At 48.9% G+C, this 23072-nt stretch overlaps 1 protein-coding gene across 5 annotated transcripts in view; it reads right to left on the bottom strand.

The window, feature by feature from the left end:
* The window catches only part of TRIT1 (tRNA isopentenyltransferase 1), a 196600-nt gene that overhangs the window by 45059 nt on the left and 128469 nt on the right, over positions 1 to 23072 (bottom strand). The gene's annotated exons all lie outside the window — the stretch shown is intronic.

Raw genomic sequence — 23072 nt, forward strand, 5'->3', positions numbered from 1 at the left:
GGAAGGTCTGATGCAAAGTAAAACCAGCATTGGCAAAGACAACGTGGTTAATCTTGGCAAGCTGGTGCAATGGTTACAGTTTTTTTTAACAAGCATATCCCACAACAATGAAAAGAAAAGGAAACACAATCATGCCACATGATTGCAATAAAATATTTAATTAAAAAGTAACCATTGTATTTGATTTTAATAGATTAGTCGTGTATACTTCAAACATATAGAAACCTTTTTCAATTTTAATGCACATCACAGAAAAATATGATTCTTATAAAAAATGTAAAGTAAAAAAGCAGTTGCCCAGGCAAAAAATAGTTTAAAAAAAAAAACTAGAACAGAATCCAAAGACCATGTACTGGTTATACAGCCTTGGCATTTAAGTGTACAACAATTTGATCAGGTACAATCCCATCACTCACTGTGCAAGTAGGCCAATGACTGAAATGGATGAAGTGAGGTGATCTACTGCCCCATGCTGTATGCTGTGGTGGGCGGAATCAAAAACCTTCCCATTACATCAGGCAGTTGAAGCAACTACAATTTTCTGTAGACTAGGCCTAAAAATTACGAATGCGAGTTGATATATAAATAGCATGTCGAGATGTTATGAGCGGACGTGTTCGACAACAAATTGACAATACAAAGCAAAATATAAGCTGGGAAGTATGTGAAAACTAGTAGATTTTGGGGATGAAAAGATGGGCTTTGAGATTTGAGATCACTCAGTTGGGGAGGGACTTAATAAGCGGAAGCAAGATGGAGAACAGCTTTTTTCAATGAATGGCAAGTTGAAGACTAGATTAGCCACTGCAGTGCCGACCTCGCCAGTGCAACCACTCGCCAGGCCCCAAATTCTCCCCTTTACTACAAGCAAGGCATCCCCTAAGGTAGGCCCAAAGTTTCCCGATGCGCAGGCTGCAGCGTATTTAAAAGGTAGGACTTGTACAATTGTGTAATTAAAAGGTAGAACATGTACTGGTGTGTTTTACATGTCTTGATAGCAAAATACTAATGGAGCCAACGCAGTAGTTGAGGAGGTGTCCAGCCCGCTGTTTTTCTGTAGGTTCATATACCAGTTGCCATCATCTTAAGGTAAGGTAAACTGCTCCCCATCACCCTTATTAGTCTGGCCATAAGGCTAGCTCTTGTCAGAATCCAAGCCAAAAGGTCGATGTAATGCCTGTGCGTGGCTGCATAGCAGTGGAATGGTGTCCGAGTCAGATGGATTCAGTCGAGGCTGCTGCATTACAATAGCCAGACTTGTCCTTGGTTGAGACAATGCCGGCCCGCAGTTGGACACCAAAATGGATTGAAGGTCTTCCACCAGAACAGGTGGGGTCATTGACTGTAACCTGCTCATGGGGCCACAACGGCATTAAGGGGGAACCTGCCAGTAGTAACCCAAATGGAAGCTCCTCTGGAACCTTGAGGCTGAAGATGCGCCAGAGGGAGCCAGAAGTGTCCCAAAGATTAGGCCTCTTGAGAGGACTCGACCGACTATGACATCACCGATGGTTCCAGGAACTTGTGGTTCATCAAGATCAAGATGTAATGGAGTCCTTGGGTCTGGTGGCTTAGTGGATTAAAGCACCCACTGTAGGGGTGGGCCTATGTTTGACCTCATGGTCACAGGTTCAAATCCCAGCAGGCCCACTCAGCCTTTCAGCCTTCTGAGGGCGATAACATGAGCATCATTGAGTTGGGTAACATACATCTGTTATTCAGCTCCAAGATACCCTTCAGGGTGAAAGTGTGCTTTACAGATACAACAGCTAGGGAGAGAGACCTGGAGGCACGATGAGGTCCTCACGCCTTCTCTGGAGATTGAGTGGTGAGAAGAGGCTGTGTCCCACTTGGACTTCTGTTTTTATATAGAATTACTCACAACATAATACCAGCAGGCACACCTAGGTTCACTGGAGTGTTGAACCTTTTGATGCAAGTGCAACTACAAAGACCACCACTTCCTCCCTGACCGGTCAACTGGTATCCCCTAAAGTTTATGGTTATCTATGAGAATACTTAAAAAAAAAAATCCAGGTAGGACTCACCTGGTTCATCATGGTAAATGGTGATGCTTCTGTACTACCAAGAATGATAGATTAAGCCTAGCAGCTTTCATGATAGGGATCCCTTAGCACTGACAAATGCCCCAGACCAGATAGGCTGACTTTTGAGAGCAGAAACATGTTAGTGACTAGCAGACTGGCTTGAGCCATCATGCACTAATTACGCACCAAGCAAAGTGTTTTTAATCAGACCCAAAGTCCTCACGAATAAAGGTGACATTTGAGGAACTTTGAGGTATTTTTAGATTGTCTGGATCCCACCCTGTCTAGTAAGCTTTACGTAAGAACTCCCTCCTACCCCCAAGTCTTAGCAGAAGTGGAGTCTGCCGTGGTTGTACCAGCTCACCAGGGTGGGGAGAGGATGCCGATGATGAAGCATGACACTATTAAGTGTGTGAGACATCCTCTCCCATTAAAGATGGTTTTTCCTTTTGTAATCTGACCCCCACTGAATATAGTGACAACAGATGACATCCCCCCACACAAGTATAGCACGGAGTCATCTCTGTATATCTGTGTATCTTCCGCACAGGCACAGTACTTTTTATGATACATATTTTCTTTGAACTACTCAAAGACTTTGACCATGGGGAAGATCTGCTTTAGAAACTACTCCAGGAGCAGGTCCTTGCTTACGAATTCAACTTGGAACAGATCAGCACTGCTTCTTCCCATGTTTAACCATGTAGTGCTTCACCTCATGTTCTGGATGGCTCTAGGGTTCATCTGGAAACAGTTGTTGAAAAGGTTGAAGTCATGTGACAAAACCAAGCAACAGAGGAACACCACATGGAAATCTGTCAGAGACATGAGTTTGCGACAGTTTCCAAACTTTTTCAAACCGGTTTTGTTAGTGACAATCACATGTACACTAGAGAATTTTAGGGAAAAAGGAGAGGAGCTCCCTATCCACGTATGAAGGCACAGGAAGAAAGGATATGACAGAAATCCACGTGGGTGGGGTTTGAATGTGGCTCCATTCATCACTTTCACAAATGAAATGAAGGGGTTGCTGCCCGAGGGCGTCCAAGCGCTGACTAGAGGTAATAGAACTCTGAGGGACAGGGGGAGAAAACCAGGTGGGGAGCTAATTTCTGAAGAGGAATGTTTTCAGCTCTTTAGGGAAGGACGAGAGAGTAGGGTTAGACCTTAGTGAGAAGGTAAGAGAGTTCCATAGTTTAGCAGCGTTGCGCGTGAAGGCCCTGCCTCCTGCTCTGGACCTTTTAACTCTGGGAACTGCAGCGAGGAATGCGTTCGTGAAACGAAGGGATTTACCGGGACAATAAGGGGAAAGAAGTGAGTGGTTAATCTCAGGGCTAGCTCTATGGAAGGCTTGGTGCGATATGCACAGGGTTTTGAACTTTATTCTGTCCCTAACGGGGAGCCAGTGGAGTGACCTGATCCTTGCCTTAGCTGATTCTCTGAGAGGGATCTGGAGCAGCGTGCGAGCTGCACAGTTCTGCGTGCGCTGAAGTTTCTCCAACACGTATTCAGGGGCTCCAAAGTAGAGGGCGTTGTTAAAGTCGAGCCTGGACTGGATGAGGCCCTGAATAACAACCTGCTTAGCTTCCAAGGGCAAAATCGGCAGGATCTTTCTCAGCATTCGGATAATCCTGAAGCAGGTTGCTGCTGTTTTAGTTGCCTGGGTATTAAAGGTAAGGGTTTTGTCCAGCCATACTCCCAGGCTTTTAATGTCCTCCTTCGGGGTTGGAGGTGAGCCTAAGCTTGAGGGCCATAGCTGGTCGAAGGGGGTGAGAGTAGGGGGGCCGAGGATCATAATCTCGGTCTTGTCGCCGTTGAGTTTTAAGGAGGATGTTGTCATCCATCTTCTAACATCCTCCACGCAGGCTGCCAGGTTGGATTGGGGGAGCCCGCTGTTCTTCTGTGCCAGAGAGACCACCAGCTGGGTGTCGTCCGCATACGAGATGATCTTGATACCGTATTGTCGGACGACCTCAGCCAGCGGCCTCATGTACACATTGAACAGCGTGGGGCTCAGGGAGGAGCCTTGGGGTATCCCGAAGTTTAGAGGTCTGCTAGTGGAGCAGGAGTCGCCATCGAAGACCTGAAAGGTTCTTCCGCTCAGAAAGGAACTCAGCCAGTCAAGAGCGTTTCCTGAGACTCCCAGGTCAGATAGTCGGGACAACAGGGTTCTATGGCACACCGTATCGAACGCGGCGCTTAGATCGAGGAGGACCACTGCCACTGACCCCCCTCGATCCAAGATCCTCCTGGATTCTTCCGTCACGGCTAGAAGAGCCGTTTCTGTGCTGTGTTTGGGGCGGAATCCTGTTTGGGTGGAGTCCAGTGGAAGATTCTCCTCAAGGAAGTTAGTGAGGTGGAGATTAATGTACTTCTCCAGAATTTTGCTTGCCCAAGGCAGCAAGGAGATTGGACAGTAATTGTTAGGGTCCGTGGGATTGAGATTGGGTTTCTTAAGCAATGCTCTCCATTCTTGTTCCAATGCTTGTTTCCAGGAGGGGGGAACCACTCCTCTTTGCATGGAACTATTGAGTAGGTCCATGAGGGTGGGGAAGATGACCTGGTTGGCCATGTTCATCATCTGAGGGGGCGCAGGGTCGAGGGGCGAGCCTGATTTTACATGAAGTGCAAGGGATTTGAGTGATTCCAGTCTAGTCTAGTGGTGGGAATTCATTCAGGTAAACTCACGGAGGGTGTTCTGTAGCGCTTGGGGGTGGTGGTATGACAGTGATAGTCTCTGTGCTGGGGCTGCGAAGGATAAATATATTTTGTTGATTTTTTGATAGAAAAATTCAGCCAGCTCGTTGCATCGAGCTATAGGATTGTAGGTTGGGGCTGTGGGAGGGGAGATCTTAGAAAGGCTTTTGACGACTTGGTATATTTCTCTTGGCTTAGATCGAGCTGCCATAATTTTCTCTTTGTAGTAATTAGTTTGAGCTACGTTTATTTCGGTTTTGTATGCCCTAATGGCTTCCCTATACCTGTCTTTTTCGGTGATGGCGTATCCTAGGCGCCATTTCCTTTCCAGCTTTCTACACTGTCGTTTTAGTTCCCTGAGTTTCTCCGAGTACCAGGGGGCAGTTTCTCGAGCTCTTTTTAGCCTGGTTTTCCTGGAGGGGAGGATGGTGTCGATGGAGTCCTCGATCCACTTATTGAATGTCCTGCTATCGGGTGCAGGGCTTTTGGAAGAGCGGGTTTGGAGGTGGAAAGGAGGCTCGACCACTGCTCAAGCGGGAGTCTCGACAAGTTTCTCATCTTGCGTGAAGTGGGGGAGGGGGGAGTGACTTTGCAGGTGGACCAGTTGAGGGGAATCAGGAAGTGATCAGTCCATGGGAGGGGAGTAATAGTGCCAACCGTGAGGTTGGGGCAATTACTAAAGACTGGGTCGAGCAGGTGACCTTTGTTGTGAGTGGGAGACCTGATTAACTGTTCTAGTTGAATTGCGGCTAAGCTAGAAACTAGCTCGTTGGCGGTGCTGTCAGTGCTGACATCGAAGTGAATATTAAAGTCACCCAGTAGCGTGAAGTTGGAAGAAGACATGGCAGATTCTGCCGCTAGCGAGGGAAGAGAGGAGTGGAAGTGATACAGTGGGCCTGGGGGGCGGTATACGAGTGCCCCTGTCAGACTGTCGTTAGGGGTGAGTTTGAGGCAGAAAGACATGCTTTCGCAGTCTGTGATTGGATCCAGGGTACAGTGGCATTGGTATATAGATTTATGGATGATGGCGAAGCCTCCTCTTTTTCCACGTGTGCGGTCCCTACGAGCAATTTGGTAGCCCGGTGGCAGGGCTTGAATCACATCTGGGTCGCAGTCTGAGGTTAGCCAGGTTTCGGTTAGGAAAATAGCGTCTGGAGACCGCTCGTCTAAGAGAAGGAAGATTTCTGCGCTATGTTTTGGCAGAGACCTGCAATTTAGGAGCAGTAGGGTGTAATTTTGCTGAGCCGGCTTGAGCCGGGCTGTTTGGAGGTTGGTGTTGCAGTGTTGACAATAGGTGGGGAGGTTCAGAGGATGGTGTTGGTGAAGGCAGCTGTCTTCCGTGGGGGGTTTAAGTGTTAGAAGGGTAGCAGCACTATATTTAGTCCTAAGGGGGGGGGCTAGGGGGAGTGGCCCCTGTCCCCGGCCGGACGTGGACGGGCTTGCCTTTGGCGCGCTGGCGGCGCGCCCGCTGCGCGCGTCCGCTGCCCGTCCGGGGGAAGCACATGGTTTTAAAATGAGGGGGGCGTGGCCTCATGGCCGTGGGCGTGGCCTGTGGGCTGGAGGACAATGACGGCACAAACAACTCCGACTCGCGGCAGCGTTTAGATCGGCTGCGCGGGGAAATTAGGCACAGGTGAGGAGAGTGCTCGGGAGGGAAGTGCCAGCATGAACACAGTTTTAAGATTTAAAAGTTGGCTCGCACAGAATGGCGTTGACGTAGACTCGTAAAGTACCACCTAAAGAAGCACAAGATTCAGCCTGATGCGCGGGGAAATTCACAGGTGAGGTATCTGCAGTTAGGAGTATTCATCAGAAATCATATTTTATGCACTGTTATTAGGAGTCATTGTAGGACAGGGATAACAAGCTGTCTTTCAGGGATCTCATGTCCTCTAGCACTAGAACGTACAAGCAGATGTTACAGGGACAAGATTCAATGCTGTGTAATGCACTCTAGCCCCAGGGGATTTCTGAAGTTGTTACTGGGATGAAAATCCTACTGAGGATGCTTCAGCTGTACTGCTGTGTCCATTTGAGGCTGAAATGTCCTTTTCTGAAGGCCACATCATAAATACTGTTCCCGGTCCTGGAGGTTGCATTGGAATGTTACATTTGGTTCTGCAGGCCAAATTTTGAGTTTTATGTCAATGTTGGTGAATCGCAAAATCATAATGGGCTTTAACATCCCAAAAGCAGCACAGATCATACGAAAGGTAGAAGTGCACTAAGCTAGTGCTTGTAACATAACATCTGGAATATCATATCCAGTTCTCAATTCTACTGTCCAGCTCTAGAGACCACATGATGAGCAGTGTCCCGTTCTTAAACCCACACTTGGATCACTGTGCCAGTATATGGCCCATTTCAAAAGACCACCTCTAGAATGTTACGTCTGTCCGAGAGATCACACCTGGAGTATTGCGTTAAATTCTGGATGCCACATGCTACATTATGCAACTGTCTCATTTTGTATAGAACACACAAAATATTTTCTTCAAGTGTAGGGATCAGTGCTGGAGAAAACATTTTCAGAAATCTAAAGGTCGACTGGAGTCAGTTACGATACAATCAATCAGGTAAGTCTTGTAGAGCACGACTTGTCGGCCCGGGGGGTCTCTGGGCGCTGGGTTCTGTGAGCCTCAGACAAAGAGCTATGTTTGAGCTTCATCCTGAAATTCTCAAGCGATGGGGAGGAGCGTATGAGGAGGGGGGAGGTCGTTCAAGGACTTGGCAACAAGGTAAAAGAAGGAAGGGCCTCCACAGCAGCTCGATGTATGCGGGGAATGTGAGCCAGGGAGCTCCCTGGACTGTCGGTGGAACTTCAGGCGGTGGCTGATGTAGGCGGGTCCGATTTTGTGGAGGGATGTAGTCGTGTGTGAGAAGTTTGAAGAGGCATCTTTCCTAAACTGGGAGCCAGTGGAGAACTTTGAGGGAAGTGGTGATGCTGGCTCTTACTGGGAAGGTTAAGGGTGAGCCTTGCTGCTGTGTTCTGGAGCCAGTTTAGGAGCAGTTTGATGGTTTCGGTGTAGAGTGAGCTGCCGCAGTCAAGGTGGGTGGAGAAGAGTGCTTGGGTGACTGGTTTCCTGGTTTAGATGAGGAGCCAAAGGAAGATCTTACAGAGCATGAGGAGGATGTGGAAGCAGGCAGAGGAGAAAGCGTTAATCTGCTGCTTTATGGTTAGTTGGCTGTACAGTACGATTCCGAGGTTGCATGTATGGTCGGTGGGGAAGGTGAGGGGCAGAGTCTGGTGGCCCACCAGGTGTCGCCCAGGGTGAGGGCTTGTTTCCGAAGCTAAGTACTTCTGAGTTGAGCTTTAGGAAGTTGGACTTTATCCAGGTGGCGATGTCGGACATGGTGTTTCGGAAGTTAACTTTGGTGGCGTTGGTGTCTTCTGTGAGGGTTAGGATGAGCTGTGTATCGTTGCCGTATGATACGATGTTGGTTCCGTGGGCACGGGAGATGTCACCAAGTGGCGTCATGTAGGTGTTGAAAAGGCTGGGGCTAAGGGAGGAGTCTTTGGGGACGCTGCAGATTATCTTTTTGGGTGCAGGGAGGAAGGGTGGTAGATGGATCCTCTGTTCCGCCAGAGAGGAAGGAGGAGATCCCATTGAAAGCGTTATCTTGGATGCCAATGTGGTGGAGTCTGGTGATGAGGGTTTGGTAGGAGACAGTTTCGAAGGCAGCAGAGGTCAAGGAGGATAAGGGCTGCTGTTTCACCATGGTCGAGGAGGCGTCTTTGGTCGTCCGTTGCTGCGGTCAGGGTGGTCTCAGTGCTGTGGTTGGACCGAAAGCCTTATTGGGAGGTGTTGAGCAAGTTCTTTTCTTCGAGGTACTCTGTGAGCTGGCTGTTGATTGCTTTTTCCAGGACATTGGAGAAGCGAGACAGGGCGGTATTTCTTGAGTACGCTGGGGTTGGCAGAGGGTTTCTTCAGGAGGGGCTTGACCTCTGCATACTTTCAGCCGTCGGGAACGGTGGCTGTGGTGATGGAGGTGTTGAGGATTTATGTGAGGACGCAGATTTCTTACTTTCCTAGGTTGTAGATGTGGTGTGGGCAGGGGTCTGTGGGCACTTCAGAGTGGATAGAGATCATAATGGTGCTGGTGTCGTGGGTCGAGAGCTGCTTCTAGTTCGTGAGCTGGTGGCATCAGAGTGCATAGGTGGGTGGGTTTGGTGAGTCGAAGTTGCTGTAGTTGTCGGTGATCTTGTGGTGGGAGTAGTCCCATAGGGTGTCGCAGAGGGCTTGGGAGAGGTGGATTATGTTTGTAGTGACGGAGGGGCATGGGAATTCTCCGATGATGCTGAAGAGTTCCTTGGTGAGGTTGGTGCTCGCCCTATGCGGTTGGTGAGGTCGTCCTTCTTGGTTTCTCTGAGGTGGCGGTGGTAACTGATGAGGGTGGATCTCAAGGTGCTGAGTTCAGCGTGTTTTTTGCTGGAGCGCTAGCATCTCTCTAATTTCTTGCAGTGGCGTTTGAGGGTCGGCAGTTCGGGAGTGAACCAGCTGGCATGCCTGGTGGGTCTGCTGCTGGTGGTGTCCTTTAAAGGGTGCGATGGTTTCAGACGCTGTGGGGATTCAATTGCAGAAGGTCTGGACGCTGAATTAGAGGGTGTCATAGGGGACTTGTCTGGTTCCCTGGATCCAGGCGATCCAGAGGGGTTCAGTGATTCTGCTTCAGGTTCGGCAGAGGTGGGTGTGAGGTTTGGTTAGGAGTACAAAGGTCAGGAGAGCATATAAACATGGGTCTGTTACAACAGAGTAGCTGGAAAGGGCGATTAAAGGGAAGCAGAGTACGAGAGAATTGTAGAGGAAATAAATAGCCCAAATAGTTGATTATTCCTTATAGCAGTATTTTGGTCTCAAGAGAAAAACCTGCTTGAGGCTCAGGATTACAATAGAATGCGCAGCAGACACCAGGAAAAGCTCTATGGAAATGATGGCTGCAGAAACTAATTTCATCTATAATCGCCTGGTACAGAAACAACAACAACAGTTATATGTAAGATGGTGTTAGGCAGGAGAACAAAAAAGCACTATGCAATGGCACTTTGCAGCGAATGAGCAGACTGGCTGCCTGTAGGCAATTAACTATTGACAAAATCTGTGTTCCAGTACAGGGCTGATAGGAGACACGATGATTCATAAAGGCCTTTCCCTAGAAAGAATCATTTGCTAGGTCTTTGGGGTACACATTTTTGCTGAGTAGCAGTGTGTTTCCATGCCGCACACCATTATGTTATATCTATTTGTAAAGTGCGCTAACCACCGTGAGGGTATCCAGACACTTTTCCATCCAGAACAGTATTCCCTGTCGTCAACTGTCACAACTGCCATCTGGATCATGCTCAGTAAACAGGAGTTAAAAGGAAGCTGCAATCACAGAAAGAAACAAGAAAAGGCTTGTCAACTCTATTCAAAATAGGTGGAGGCGGCATGCAGCTCAGCCGGCTCAACAACTCTCTTGTTTAGGAGAACAGTCACAGAAGTAATCTATGATGATAGGTAGCGAACCGCTGAAACCCACAGCCAACTATGCTGAAACGACTCATATTCACCACAGACATTTGTATCAAACCAACAGCCAAAAAAACACAAGCAAGCGTGTCAAACAGTTAGCAGGGTCAACAGCTATCTGCTACCAAATGTCGTCAATTCTCAACCAGCAGTGCAGAGTGCATGGCCACCGTTCAGAGACAAAAACCAATACCCTCACAAATCCACAGCAGACACATCCAACTACAGCAACTATGACAAACCTAGAGTCAACTAGGGCAAACCCATGGCCAACCAAAGTCAACTGTGTCACATCCAAAGTTAAATCAGCCGACAGCAGGCAATATGACCAACAAACAAAATCTACTGCCTAAAGTAGCAAACCAAAGGCCGAGAGGCAACAGAAGGGCATAGCTGTGTATCAATGCATGCCTGGCTCTCCAGACTGGGACAAAAAAAAACTATGTTGCTATAGAGGCCACATATTGGCTGAGAAGAGGACTAAATATCAATACAGATGTAATCTCTTGGGTGTGATTGGTACACTAAACAGGTAACAAAGATCTAAAAATTGGTGTGCATAAAAATTACTACATTCTCATTTTGAAAAGCAGTAGAAGCAATAGAGGCACAGTTTTAAAAAGTGCTTGTACATTATGATGCCAACAAAGATAACATATTTTGAAGTAACTGTATGGTTTGATACAAGTTTGTTAAAAGGTATTCTGGCTAGTTTAATACTGTATTGCAACAGTTTAAGGCAAATCTAGAAAGTACTGTTTTAAATGCCACCTGGCCTCATTGGTTACCAAAAATCTTGAGGCATTTAATATATTGGCTGATGATAGTGCAATAACAGGAAACAGCAGCAGAATCCTAAAAATGCCTGTTCATTAAAAATACCAACAATCTCATAATTGACAACAGTAGGGGCTTAAAGGCGAAATTTTAAAAAAAGTGCTTAAGCTTTAAAATGCCAACAATCTATAATATATTCTGGTTAGTTTTAGTACAGTAATCTGGCGAATTATAGCACTTCTAAAAAAAAAGTGCCTGTGCATTAAAGTGCTAGCAATCCCAATAGTTACTGAAAATCTTGGACCACCCAATTTGCGTGAATGGGACCGTAATCAAATCATCCAGTTCAACACATTCATAGTTTAAAAATCAGGTTTTTAAAATCATTTAAAAATATGTTCGTCATTTAGTGGGACACACACTGAAATATTAATCGAAGTCTTATATCATCATGTTTTCCTAACCCTGCCTCTTAATCACCAAGCATACTATAAATACCTAAAAAAGTGCAAACACTATCCATTCTGTTAGCACTTTTTAATATCTTGATCGCTTCCTTCAAATCATCCTAGATGGAATACGACAAACCGGAGTTATCCATGTCTTCCGGAGTGTAGAATAAGCCGGACAAAAAAAGATAAAGTGTTCCTCTGTTTCAACACTGGCCTCGTAAGCAGGGCAAACTGAATGAATAGGACAACCTTTCCATCTGCTACAAAAGTTGTTTACAGACACAACTCTGCATCTAAACTCTAAAATAAAATTGATTTAGCTCGCAAAGGTTCAATTCTAGTCAGGAACAGTTCGAACAGCATCTCAAAACCTCATTGTTAACACACCAGCATTATTATTGTGTAATCGCTCTTCATTAATATAAATCCAAAACCTCATTTTTAGGGCTCGCAAGCGAAGCGAGCGAAAAGCCCTTTCACTAGGATTTCAAAAATGGACCTTGAAATTCAATACAGCACGTGCATGTGCATTTCAAGGTCCATTTTGATTGGGCTTTGCATGCGTGCTGTTTTATAACAGAACACGCAATAGGCCAAAGGCGGTCGCGTAGTTCCGCCTATGGCCTATTGGTGTCTGTTACGAGCACCAAAGCCCATATGTTTTCAATTTTCGCGCTCCGCGCGATAACTGAAGACATATGCCTGGCGCGCGCGCACCACTCGCTGCCGTGTAATAGGATCGCTTTTGCGACCGCTTGAAGTGCCGCTTTTTTTTCTCTCCCCCCAAAGCTAGAAAACAATGTTCTTGTTTTTGGATCTTCTTGCACTCAGCGCCGGTACACTGCTAGGAGAAGCAGTAAGTTTTTAAAACCCACGCGAGAACGAGCGGCTGCTCAAGCACATTGAGCTGCTCTCGCAGGACCTGACCGGCCTGCAGCACTTCTTCAAGCAACTGCCGGCGTCCGCCACACAGGCTTCAGCAGCCCCCAGCAGCAGCAGTCAGTTAGCGGGGCCCAGCAGCATCGACTGCTGTTGACTGCACGCCAGCGGACCCGGACTCTTAGGACTATGAGCAGGCGGGAGGGGCCACCTCTTGAATGGGACATGTACCCGAGGGCTTTGCACAGAAATGAGCCTGGCTTTTATCGCACAAAGACTGCAAGGACTATTCCTGCTCTACGTATTTACGGTACAGGCAGAGCAGTCATGTTGAAAGGTCTGTTCGTGTGTGCGATGCCTTAATAATGTTCGTTTTTGCCTTTGGCACAAGGGGAGGTTAAAAAGCCTCTAATTAATGCTTTCTGCCTTAGACACAAAGTGACCTCTTGATATTTTTCTGTGTTCTGGAAAAGACATGTCGTGCAAAGAAATTCTCTAAAAATGACTAAACCTAGAGATTAAAAACCTGTTGCAGTTTTGCTTTGAAGACACAAAGTGCCATCTTCATGTTTGCTTACCACACACAAGAGCTACTTTCCTGCGCTCTGCACACACTTGTTACGGCCTCGTATGCAGAATAGGTGGAAATTCCACCTTTCCTCCCTATCCCAGGTACACGCCAACAGCAGACTATCACTTTTAGCAGGCATTTCTGCCAAAGTCACACAGTCTCCTGTCCCCCTTTTGTGTCAATGGTAAATATCTTTAAAGGAGTCTATTTTTTTTAGATTTCTCTACGTGTTTATCGTCTTTGATAAAAAACAGGCTTTTTTTGTGTGTTTTCATTTTGTGTCCTGATGCTTCAACTTTATGTAGAGTGACAGTCCAAGCTTCCCACTTTGGAGCTGGGGAACCAGCTTCGAGTCTCTGCGTCGTCTGATAGTGACTGGGTGAGGGTGGGAAGGGGTTGTGCCTTCCCCCTCCAATCTGCACACTTCATCCTGGCTCTCTTCTCTGCGTGTTAGTGTGTGCATGATTACATGTGTGCGTGCGTTCGTGTATGCACGTGTGCGTGCACGCGCCAGTCTGATTGTGTGCCTGGATCTGTATTTGTGTGTTTGCATGTGTGGGTCTATGTGTGTTTGTTTAATGGCGTGTCTCTGGATCTGTGAGTATGTGCGTGTGTGATTGTATGTGCATGCTGTGTGGATCAGTGTGTTGGATCAATCAATCAATCAGAACAATTTGTAAAGCGCGCTACTCACCCGGAAGGGTCTCAAGGCGCTGGGGGGGGTCCGTTACTGCTTGAAAAGCCAGGTCTTGAGTTGCTTCCTGAAGGAGAGATACTCCTGGGTCAGCCGTAGGTGGATGGGGAGGGAGTTTCATGTCTTGGCTGCCAGGTAGGAGAAGGATTTTCCTCCGGCGGTGGCTCTGCGGATGCGTGGTACGGTGGCGAGGGCGAGGCTGGTCGTTCGCATCTGGCGGGTGGGCGTGTAGAAAGTGAGGCGGTTGTTGAGGTATTTGGGGCCCAGGTCGTGGAGAGCTTTGTGTGCGTGGGTGAGAAGTCTGAACGTGATCCTCTTGCTGACGGGGAGCCAGTGCAGGTCTCTCAGGTGGTCGGAGATGTGGTTGTGGCGGGGAATGTCCAGGACGAGTCGTGCGGAGGATTTCTGTATGCGTTTAAGTCTTTTCTGTAGTTTGGCAGTGGTACCCGCGTAGAGGGTGTTCCCGTAGTCCATTCGGCTGGTGACTAGTGCCTGGGTGACCGTCTTTCTGGTTTCGGTGGGGATCCATCGGAAGATCTTACGGAGCATGCGCAGGGTGTTGAAGCAGGATGACGATACGGCGTTGACTTGTCAGGTCATTGCGAGGGCGGAGTCCAGGATGAAGCCCAGGTTTCGTGCGTGGTCTGTTGGCTTAGGGGTGGTGCCCAGGGCAGGGGGCCACCAGGAGTCGTCCCTAGCCGAGGGGGATTGTAAGAACTGGGACCACCAGCTCTCCAGGGGGTAGCATGGGTTGAGCAGGAAGGCAGCCAGGGGCTTGCGTGTAAAGCAGCCACTTGACACACACATCCAATGAAACACACAGTGGCACAGTAATGGAGACCACACCAGTAGTTGTATTTGAAAAATCAAGATCTTTTATATAGGCTTTCAATAAGAGCAATGCAGTGGTAATTCATTTGCATTTCAGGTAAGCATTTCATTAAGCAGTTGCAGAAAGACTTATCATTAAAATAATAATCCGCTCATTTAAGCAATGAAACATTAAATAACCTCGCCTGTCGCATCAGGCTCTCCGTCAAGTAAAAGGGTACTTTCATTAACCTGGAGGATCCTACAAGAAACGACTATAGTATTGCATTAAAGTACCACATAGTAATAAAACATTTCAGCAAGTACTTTTCAGTATAACAAAGAACTTCAAAGAACACAGCCTTTAGTCATCAACTACAAGCCTTTCTTCTTGTGAACACTGATCGTTTTGCGACCCAGATCAGATCATCAGAATACCATAGAAGTCCACCCCTGCAAGAAAATTCAGTACAGTGAAGTGAATCTCCCTCATTAATAGGCTTGTAAATATGGTGCACTAGGAACATTTCAGGTTTGTAAATATGGTGCACTATGAACATTTCAGGCTTGTAAATATGGTACACTATGAACATTTCAGGCTTGTAAATATGGTGCAGAGGGCAACGTGTTTAACCCTCCAACCTCCAAACTCTGGAGGCACATTCAGAAGGCGGCCAACAGGGCCCAGTCACAGTTAACCCCGGGGGAGGGGCGACCTCGGGCCTCACTCGGCCTACCGCCCTCCTCCCCAGGGGGTTACCTCTCTTCTTCGGCCCTCCGGGACCCTTGCGTAGGCTGGAGTTGGCGGGAGAAGCTTCTGCCGGTTGAAGGACCTCTCGCGGCCCGGCGCGGTGCCAGGCGCTGCTGCATCGCACCGGCGCCAGGGGCGAGGAACACACTGCGGGACCAAGCGGGGGGCGCTTTCAGCTCCGGGCCCCCCTCCGCGATGAGTCACGGCCTGTTCCGGGTGCCGGCCTTGAAAGAAGGGCTGGATCGGGGCAGCCAATGGCTGTGCGGCTTGGGCGGGGACGCTGCCGATGACGCAGCGGCGCTCCCGCTCAGGTGACCAGGGCCCAGGGTGGCTTCAGGCCCAGTCCGGCCTGACGGGCGCGATGCGGCGGCCCTCTCCTGGCCTACGGGGGCCGCCATGGGGGTCAGGCTGAGGCAGCGCTCCAAACGGAGGGTGCTTCCCGGCCCAGCGCGGCCTACAGAGGATTCCGGCGGCCCTCTCCTGGCATACGGGAGCCGCCGAGGGGGGATACACGCTCCCTCTGAGGAGATTCCTCGACGCCCCAGGAGGGCGCGGCCGGCTCCGGGCTGTGGCGGTGAGTTGGCCTGGCAATTAACGCTTCAAGGCACAGCGCTCGGGGACAGCAGGTGAGCGCTTGGGGGCCAATGCAGCGCCTCGCAGGCAGGAGGTTTCCTGAGGGGAAAAACGCCTTGGGATTCCAGTGCCTCACAGGGGACTTCAGCGCTAGAGTCACGAGGGCCCAGTTAGCTCAGGGTAGGCAGGATGGGAGCACATTATCGCGCTTGTTACACCGTTCAGTCAGGGGGAGACAGGTAGGCCCAGTTGAAATCAGGGGGGTGCGCAGGGCAGCACAGTCCAGTACCTGGTCGCTACCCCAGCAGTCTCTGGTCACAGGAAAGCAGTTTTCTTGGCGCTTGGATGGTTCTGCGCCATTAGATGGTTGTTTCTTGAAGTGGAAGAGGGGGGGTGGGGGGGGGGGTGATGAGTTGAAGGCTTGAAGAGTTTTTCCTCAGTCACTGCAGATGGACCCTGGGGTTCCCTACCACTGGGCCAGATCAGGGGGCTAGCTTAGGACACCTCACCCAGCTTAAGAGGCAGCCCCTAAATCCTGTCACTCCCAGTAGCATAGGTTCCTAACTAGGCCCTCCCGCCTAAAACTCCTGCGTGGGTTCCCCAGGTCAGTGATGCCCCAACTGACTAGAAAAAGTTCCCTCCCTTGCTTATATATGCCCAGGTCAGGTGACCACTCTCTAAGGCGGGAAAAGTCAGGTCCGCCTTCCTTCTGGAAGGTTCCAGGAGCTTCCCCACTCTAACTATGGACAGGGGCTGGGTGGCTGGTGTTGCAACATTGTATGGGGACCCAGCCTGCTCCTGGCAACTAGGGTGCTACACTAAAAGACCACGCTGCAGTAGCAGGGGCCAGTGGCAGCCATGTTGGAAGTAGAGAGCACCTGTACCCTAACACAGATTAGCCATGAAAAGGTGCCCGAAGACCTAAGGGCCAACAAAAAGAAGGTGGGAAAAATGAGGCAAGGGCAAAAAAATCACAGGGAAAGACCACCCTAGGGCTGACAGGTCTAACAGGGATGATCCCAGGATGAGGTCTTCCGTCTTGTCTGAGTTTAGCTTCAGGCGGCTGTTCTTCATCCATTCGGCGACGTCCTTCATTCCCTCGTGTAGGCTGGCTCTGGCGTTGGCCGGGTCGTTGGTGAGGGAGAGGATCAGCTGGGTGTCGTCGGCGTATGAGATGATGTTAAGGTTGTGTTGGCGTGCGATGGCTGCAAGGGGGCTCATGTAGACGTTGAAGAGGGTGGGGCTGAGCGAGGATCCTTGAGGTACGCCGCAGAGGACTTCGGTGGCCGCGGATCGGAACGGGGGGAGGCGGACTCTCTGGGTTCTTCCGGCGAGGAACGAGGTGTTCCACTCCAGTGCTTTCCCTTGGATTCCGATATTGCTGAGGCGCTGTATTAGGGTGCGGTGGCAGACTGTGTCGAATGCTGCAGAGAGGTCCAGGAGTATGAGGGCAGCTGTTTCCCCATTGTCGAGCAGGGATCTGATGTCGTTGGTGGCTGCGATGAGGGCGGTCTCAGTGCTGTGGTTGGCTCGGAAACAGGACTGTGAGGGGTCGAGGGATCCGTTCGTCTCGAGGAAGGCGGTGAGCTGTATGTTGACGGTCTTCTCGATGACTTTGGCAGGAAAAGGGAGGAGCGAGATGGGGCAGAAGTTCTTGAGGTCGGTGGGGTCCGCTGTCTGTTTCTTCAGGAGGGCGCTGAGCTCGGCATGCTTCCAGCTCTCCGGGAAGGTGGCGGTGTTGAAGGAGATGTTGATGATGTTCCGGAGTTGGGGTGCGATGATGGAGCCTGCCTTGTTGAAGACATGGTGGGGGCAGGGGTCGGTAGGGGATCCGGAGTGGATGGTGTTCATCGTGTGGGTGGTGTCTTCGGTGCTGACCGGGGTCCAGTTGCAGAGGGTGGTGGTGGGGGGCATTGTTTCGGTGGTTGGTTCCGTGGTTGGTGCGTCGAAGCTGTGGTGTATGTCGGCGATCTTGCGGCGGAAGAAGGAGGCGAGTGTGTCGCAGAGGTCTTGCGAGGGTAGGATGTCGTTGTTTACGGCGCTGGGGTTGGAGAGCTCTTTGACGATGCTGAAGAGTTCCTTGCTGTTGTGGGTGTTGTTGTCCAGGCGTTCTTTTAATGATGTCCTTTTGGTGGTGCGGATCAGCTGGTGGTGTGTGCGGGTGGCGTTCTTGAGGGCGGTCATGTTTTCTGTGGTCTGGTCTTGGCGCCAGGCTTTGTCGAGGGTGCAGCAGTTTTTCTTGGATGTTTTGAGTTCGTTGGTGAACCACAAGGCTTTTTTGCTGCTGTGTCTGCTGGGAGGGTTCTTCAGTGGTGCGAGGTCGTCTGCACAGTTGATGCGCCACTGTGTGAAGATGCGGGCTGCTTCATTGGGGGTACGTCGTGTTGGTGGGAGGGTTCTGGCTGAGGGAGGTGGTGAGCAGGTCGGCGGTGATCTTGCTCCAGCTCCTGCAGGGAACCTGTTGCGGGTGGTGGTGGGTCGTGGTTCTATGGTGTGCCTGGATCTATGAGTCTGTGTGCCTGTGAGTCTGTGTGTATTTGTGCCTGCGTACGCATCTATGCTCCTGCTGCTCCTTTTATGGGATCACCCGGGGTCTCAGCCCAGAGAGTCGGTCCATGTTTGAATGATTTATAGTGACTGGGTGAGGGTGGGACGGGGTTGTGCCTATCCCCCCTCCAATCTGCACACTCCATCCTGGCTCTCTTCTCTGCATCTTAGTGTGTGCGTGCGTTCGTGTATGCACGTGTGTGCGTGCGCTGTCTGATTGTGTGTCAGGATCTGTATTTGTGTGTGCACATGTGTGGGTCTATGTGTGTTGGTTTAATGGTGTGTGTCGATCTGTGAGTGTGTCTGTGTGTCTGGATCTGCGAGTCTGTGTGTATGTGCGTGTGTGATTGTATGTGCGTGCCGTGTGGATCAGTGTGTTGGGTGGTGGGTCTGGATCTATGAGTCTGTGTGTATTTGTGCCTGCATACGTTTCTATGCTTGTGTTTGCCCGTGGTTAAGTGTGTAACCGAGTCTGTATGTGTACGTTTGTGTTTGTATGTTTTGACATGTGCATAAGTACTTGTTTCATATTCAGTCACCAGCACCAGGAGGCGCTGTCCAGCATCATCCGCAACATCTTGAGACCTCACTGGAAGTGATGCAACAACCCTATATAAAGGTCACAAGTTCCAGTCACTTTAGTTCCCTTTTATGCATGCCTCAACCAACGCGGGGATCGGTAACCTCTGACTATTTCTGGGGCATTTTAGGCCTGTTTTTTTCTTTTTTAAAAACTATCAGATTAATTTAGAAAACCTTTTATATGCGATTTCAAAGACTGAGTCTCAAAATGTACATCTGTCACAGGCACAATGTATTTTCAGAATGTAAAGCAGTCACTGTGCACAGTGACCTCATTGCAAACTGAGAATTATATACAAGAACTTATGTCTCCTTTGCAACAGGCTTCTATAGCTGTTATGCACCTATGCAAAGCCATCACAACTGGCACCCCTGCCTACTTGACTAACTAGATTGCCATCTTCAGTCGCCTTGGCACACTCGCACAAGGGCACAATCTGAATCGAGTTGAAGAAATTCAACAAAAAAAACCATACCTGCAAGCCTCCTCTACCCATGTACCTAGAATCTGGTTTCTTTGTGTGGTGTACCATCAGTGGGGTTTGACTCTGCGTAGGGTCTGTCGGGGTTATCTCTCTACACTCCCCTCTCTCTCTCTCTCCCTCTACACACCCCCTCTCTCTCTCTCTCTCTCTCTCTCTCCCTCTACACACCCCCTCTCTCTCTCTCTCTCTCTCTCTCTCCCTCTACACACCCTCTCTCTCTCTCTCTCCCTCTACACACCCCCTCTCGCTCTCTCTCTCCCTCTACACACCCCCTCTCTCTCTCCCTCTACACACCCCCTCTCTCTCTCCCTCTACACACCCCCTCTCTCTCTCCCTCTACACACCCCCTCTCTCTCTCCCACTACACACCCCCTCTCTCTCTCCCTCTACACACCCCCTCTCTCTCTCCCTCTACACACCCCCTCTCTCTCTCCCTCTACACACCCCTCGATCTCTCTACACACCCCTCGATCTCTCTACACACCCCTCGATCTCTCTACACACCCCTCGATCTCTCTACACACCCCCCTCGCTCTCTACCCCCTCTCTCCACCCCCCTCTCTCCACCCCCCTCTCTCCACCCCCCTCTCTCCACCCCCCTCTCTCCACCCCCCTCTCTCCACCCCCCCTCTCTCCACCCCCCCTCTCTCCACCCCCCCTCTCTCCACCCCCCCTCTCTCCACCCCCCCTCTCTACACCCCCCCTCTCTACACCCCCCCTCTCTACACCCCCCCTCTCTACACCCCCCCTCTCTACACCCCCCCCTCTCTACACCCCCCCTCTCTACACCCCCCCTCTCTACACCCCCCTCTCTACACGCATTTATTTTTTTCTGTGTGTGTGTGTCTATCTCTGTGTGTGCATCTCTATATGTGAATTTGTCTCTGTAAGTACATCTCTTCTCTGTGTGTGCATCTTTGTTTCCATGTGTGTCTGTCTATGTGTGCATCTCTATACGTGCGTCAAGTCTCTATGTGTGCGTGACGGTCTGTGCGTCTGTGTGTATGTTTCTATGTGCGTGTCTGTCTCTCTGTGTGCGTTTGTCTCTATGTATGTATCGGTGCATGTGTCTCTCTGTATGTTTTTCTCTGTGTATATGTCTACTGTTAGCCTCACTGGCAATGTAAACATGGCATGGGCACGCTATCATACACATACTTACTCCATAGATACATACAAACCTGCCATTGCCTAACACACACAGCACACAAACCAGCAAACATATCCAGCTAATTATAAACAATGCCAAATTTTCTAACTCTAACTAATGCGAGACCTGTTGCATTGCAAATGCTTGTTAGACATGCGATTGTATTCTTCTTAGTTTACTCAGGATTGACCCAGTATTCACTCATCCCAGCTTTTAATATGCTTGAGCCAAGGTATTGGCCCCTTTGTGTCTAGAGTTCTTACCTGATTAAATGACTGCCTCAGAGGAAGTGGTGATTTGCCGGTTGAAACCCTTAACCAATAGAGTGTTGCTCAGGCCCTATATGTCTGCTCCACAAAAAGCAGCCCCAAGTCCTCTTGCAAGATAGACTATCAAGGCAGGAGTTGTCAATAGCATATACGGCACTATATGATCTGCCAATTTCAAAGAGTCGACATTACAATCAAACAATGTCTTGATCAACCCATTTAAGTATAGGGTAAACAAAGTCAGGCTAGAATACATCCTTCAGACTCCTGTTTACACTAATACGCAGTTAGCTCACCATTCCTTCCCCATCTCACTTAGGCATAGTTGTTACTATGGAGCCGCATTATGAATTCACAATACATTAATCGGCATCCCCATCTGTTCAAGTGCTGCCCACACTTTTTTCCTGGGGATAAGATCAAAAGCAGCAGAGGAGTCTAAAAACACAACATAAATATGCTCCTTCTTTATAACCACATATTTCCACAGTATTGGTAAGAAATAAAATGGTTGGTGCACAATGCTCGTGTTTGCTCTAAAACAAACCTGAAGAGGGGACTAGACCTGTTCCTCCTCTATCCAAGTTTGGACCCTCACTAGCACCTGTCAGCAATACAGCTTCTACTGATTGGCCTGAAAATTGCTGTGTCCCCCTTGTCTCCCTTCTTGAAAATAAGCACCACTTCACCCTTCCAGGTATCCGGTATTTGTTGCCCCTTTTGCCTCAGAACCAGTGATCTTCGGGATGTATTCTAAATCAGACTTCTAATGTTATAGGGGGATTTATTCTAAATCAGATTACTAATGTGATAGCAAAGAGATCTCTTCGAACATTGTCAAGGCCTGGTGCTTTGCTGCCGTTTTTTAGACAGACAAGGTTCTCCAGTGTCTCATTATTAGTAAGAGTAATTGGATGTAAAACACAGTCTTCCATGCTATTACCACAAGCCATCAGATCACTTACCCCAGCAGCCTCCAACATTTCAACCTGTTTGGAATTTAGGGAACTGAAGTGACTTACCCATGTATGTGGCTGAATGTGGAAATTTTCCTTGACCTGGTGAATTGTGCCTTTGGCCATCAGGACCCCAAAATTGCTTACTATCCTCAGATATCTCTGCCTTAGCCAAATCTCGCCACAGCTTCACTTCAAAATTCTTTTTAGATTCAATTTGGATATATTTACATGTTTTCCTTGCCTCAGCTATATTATCCTTGTATCAACATTTAATGGCAGTTATCGTCCTTTCCTTTGCTGCCTTGCATTATTGGTCGTAAAACACTGACCTGCTTTAATTAACTACCTTGCTTGCCCTTCCTCTCCCTCTGAAGAAAAATGTATTAATCTTTCCTGTTAATTTTGTGAAAGTACCTACAATAGTTTGGGCATCTTCCTCCTGACCATTGATATCAATTAATGTATGCGTTACATGAGTATAGATTTGGGATAAGATGTCTTCATTGTTTTCAATCACAGGCCATTTTACCTTTCTCCTGTTATTACTAGTTACAATTGGTATTTCAGTTTGATGCATTATTTGACCACAGGAGAGAACAGGCATTTCTGCCAGGTTATGATCACTATTTAATCTTTCAATAACGGTCATATCAAATTTGGAATTCAGTCCCGCTACGTTCCAACAAAGTATCTTTAGATTTGTGGGAGTCTCTGTTGTACTGGATACTTGAGGATTTGACTCCCCTAATTTCTGATCTCAATTCTGTTAGTTTGTGGACCTGGCCATTCAGGCAAAGAGAGGCCAGAAACAACCTCCCTCGCAACAAGCCTCCCATTTAGGTGTGATAATCTCTCATCCTGTCAAGCCCACCCACTTAATTGACCTCCAGCAGTATTTTAGGTCTCGCCTCTCAATGCGCATGCGCATTGAGCCGAGCGAGACTATAGGGCTTTAAACAGACTTTAACTAACTGGCGATTTGATGCTGTGCCCGTGCGCTTTTAGGTCAATGCGCAAGCGCATTGACATAAAATGCGCGTGCGCAGCATCAAATCGTCAACCATCTGTTGCCCAGCTTGGTGCCGCTCCACCCCCTGCGACATCAAAAGCTTTCACGGCCTGCTTACCACTGAAAATGGCTGCCGAGACCTTCCTGTTCGACGAGCAGCTCGTAACGTCCACCTCCCCTGGGTCTATTGCTTCAGTCGCAACACTTGGGGATCCGAGCTGGATTAATATGCAGCAGATGACCGTTTGGGGGTGGAGGGAGGGGCCGCTGTCACAGTACTGTCAGTCCGTTACCAGGACTAAAAGAAGA

This window comes from Lissotriton vulgaris, chromosome 2_1, assembly GCF_964263255.1.
Source record: "Lissotriton vulgaris chromosome 2_1, aLisVul1.2, whole genome shotgun sequence".
Classification (NCBI taxonomy): domain Eukaryota; kingdom Metazoa; phylum Chordata; class Amphibia; order Caudata; family Salamandridae; genus Lissotriton; species Lissotriton vulgaris.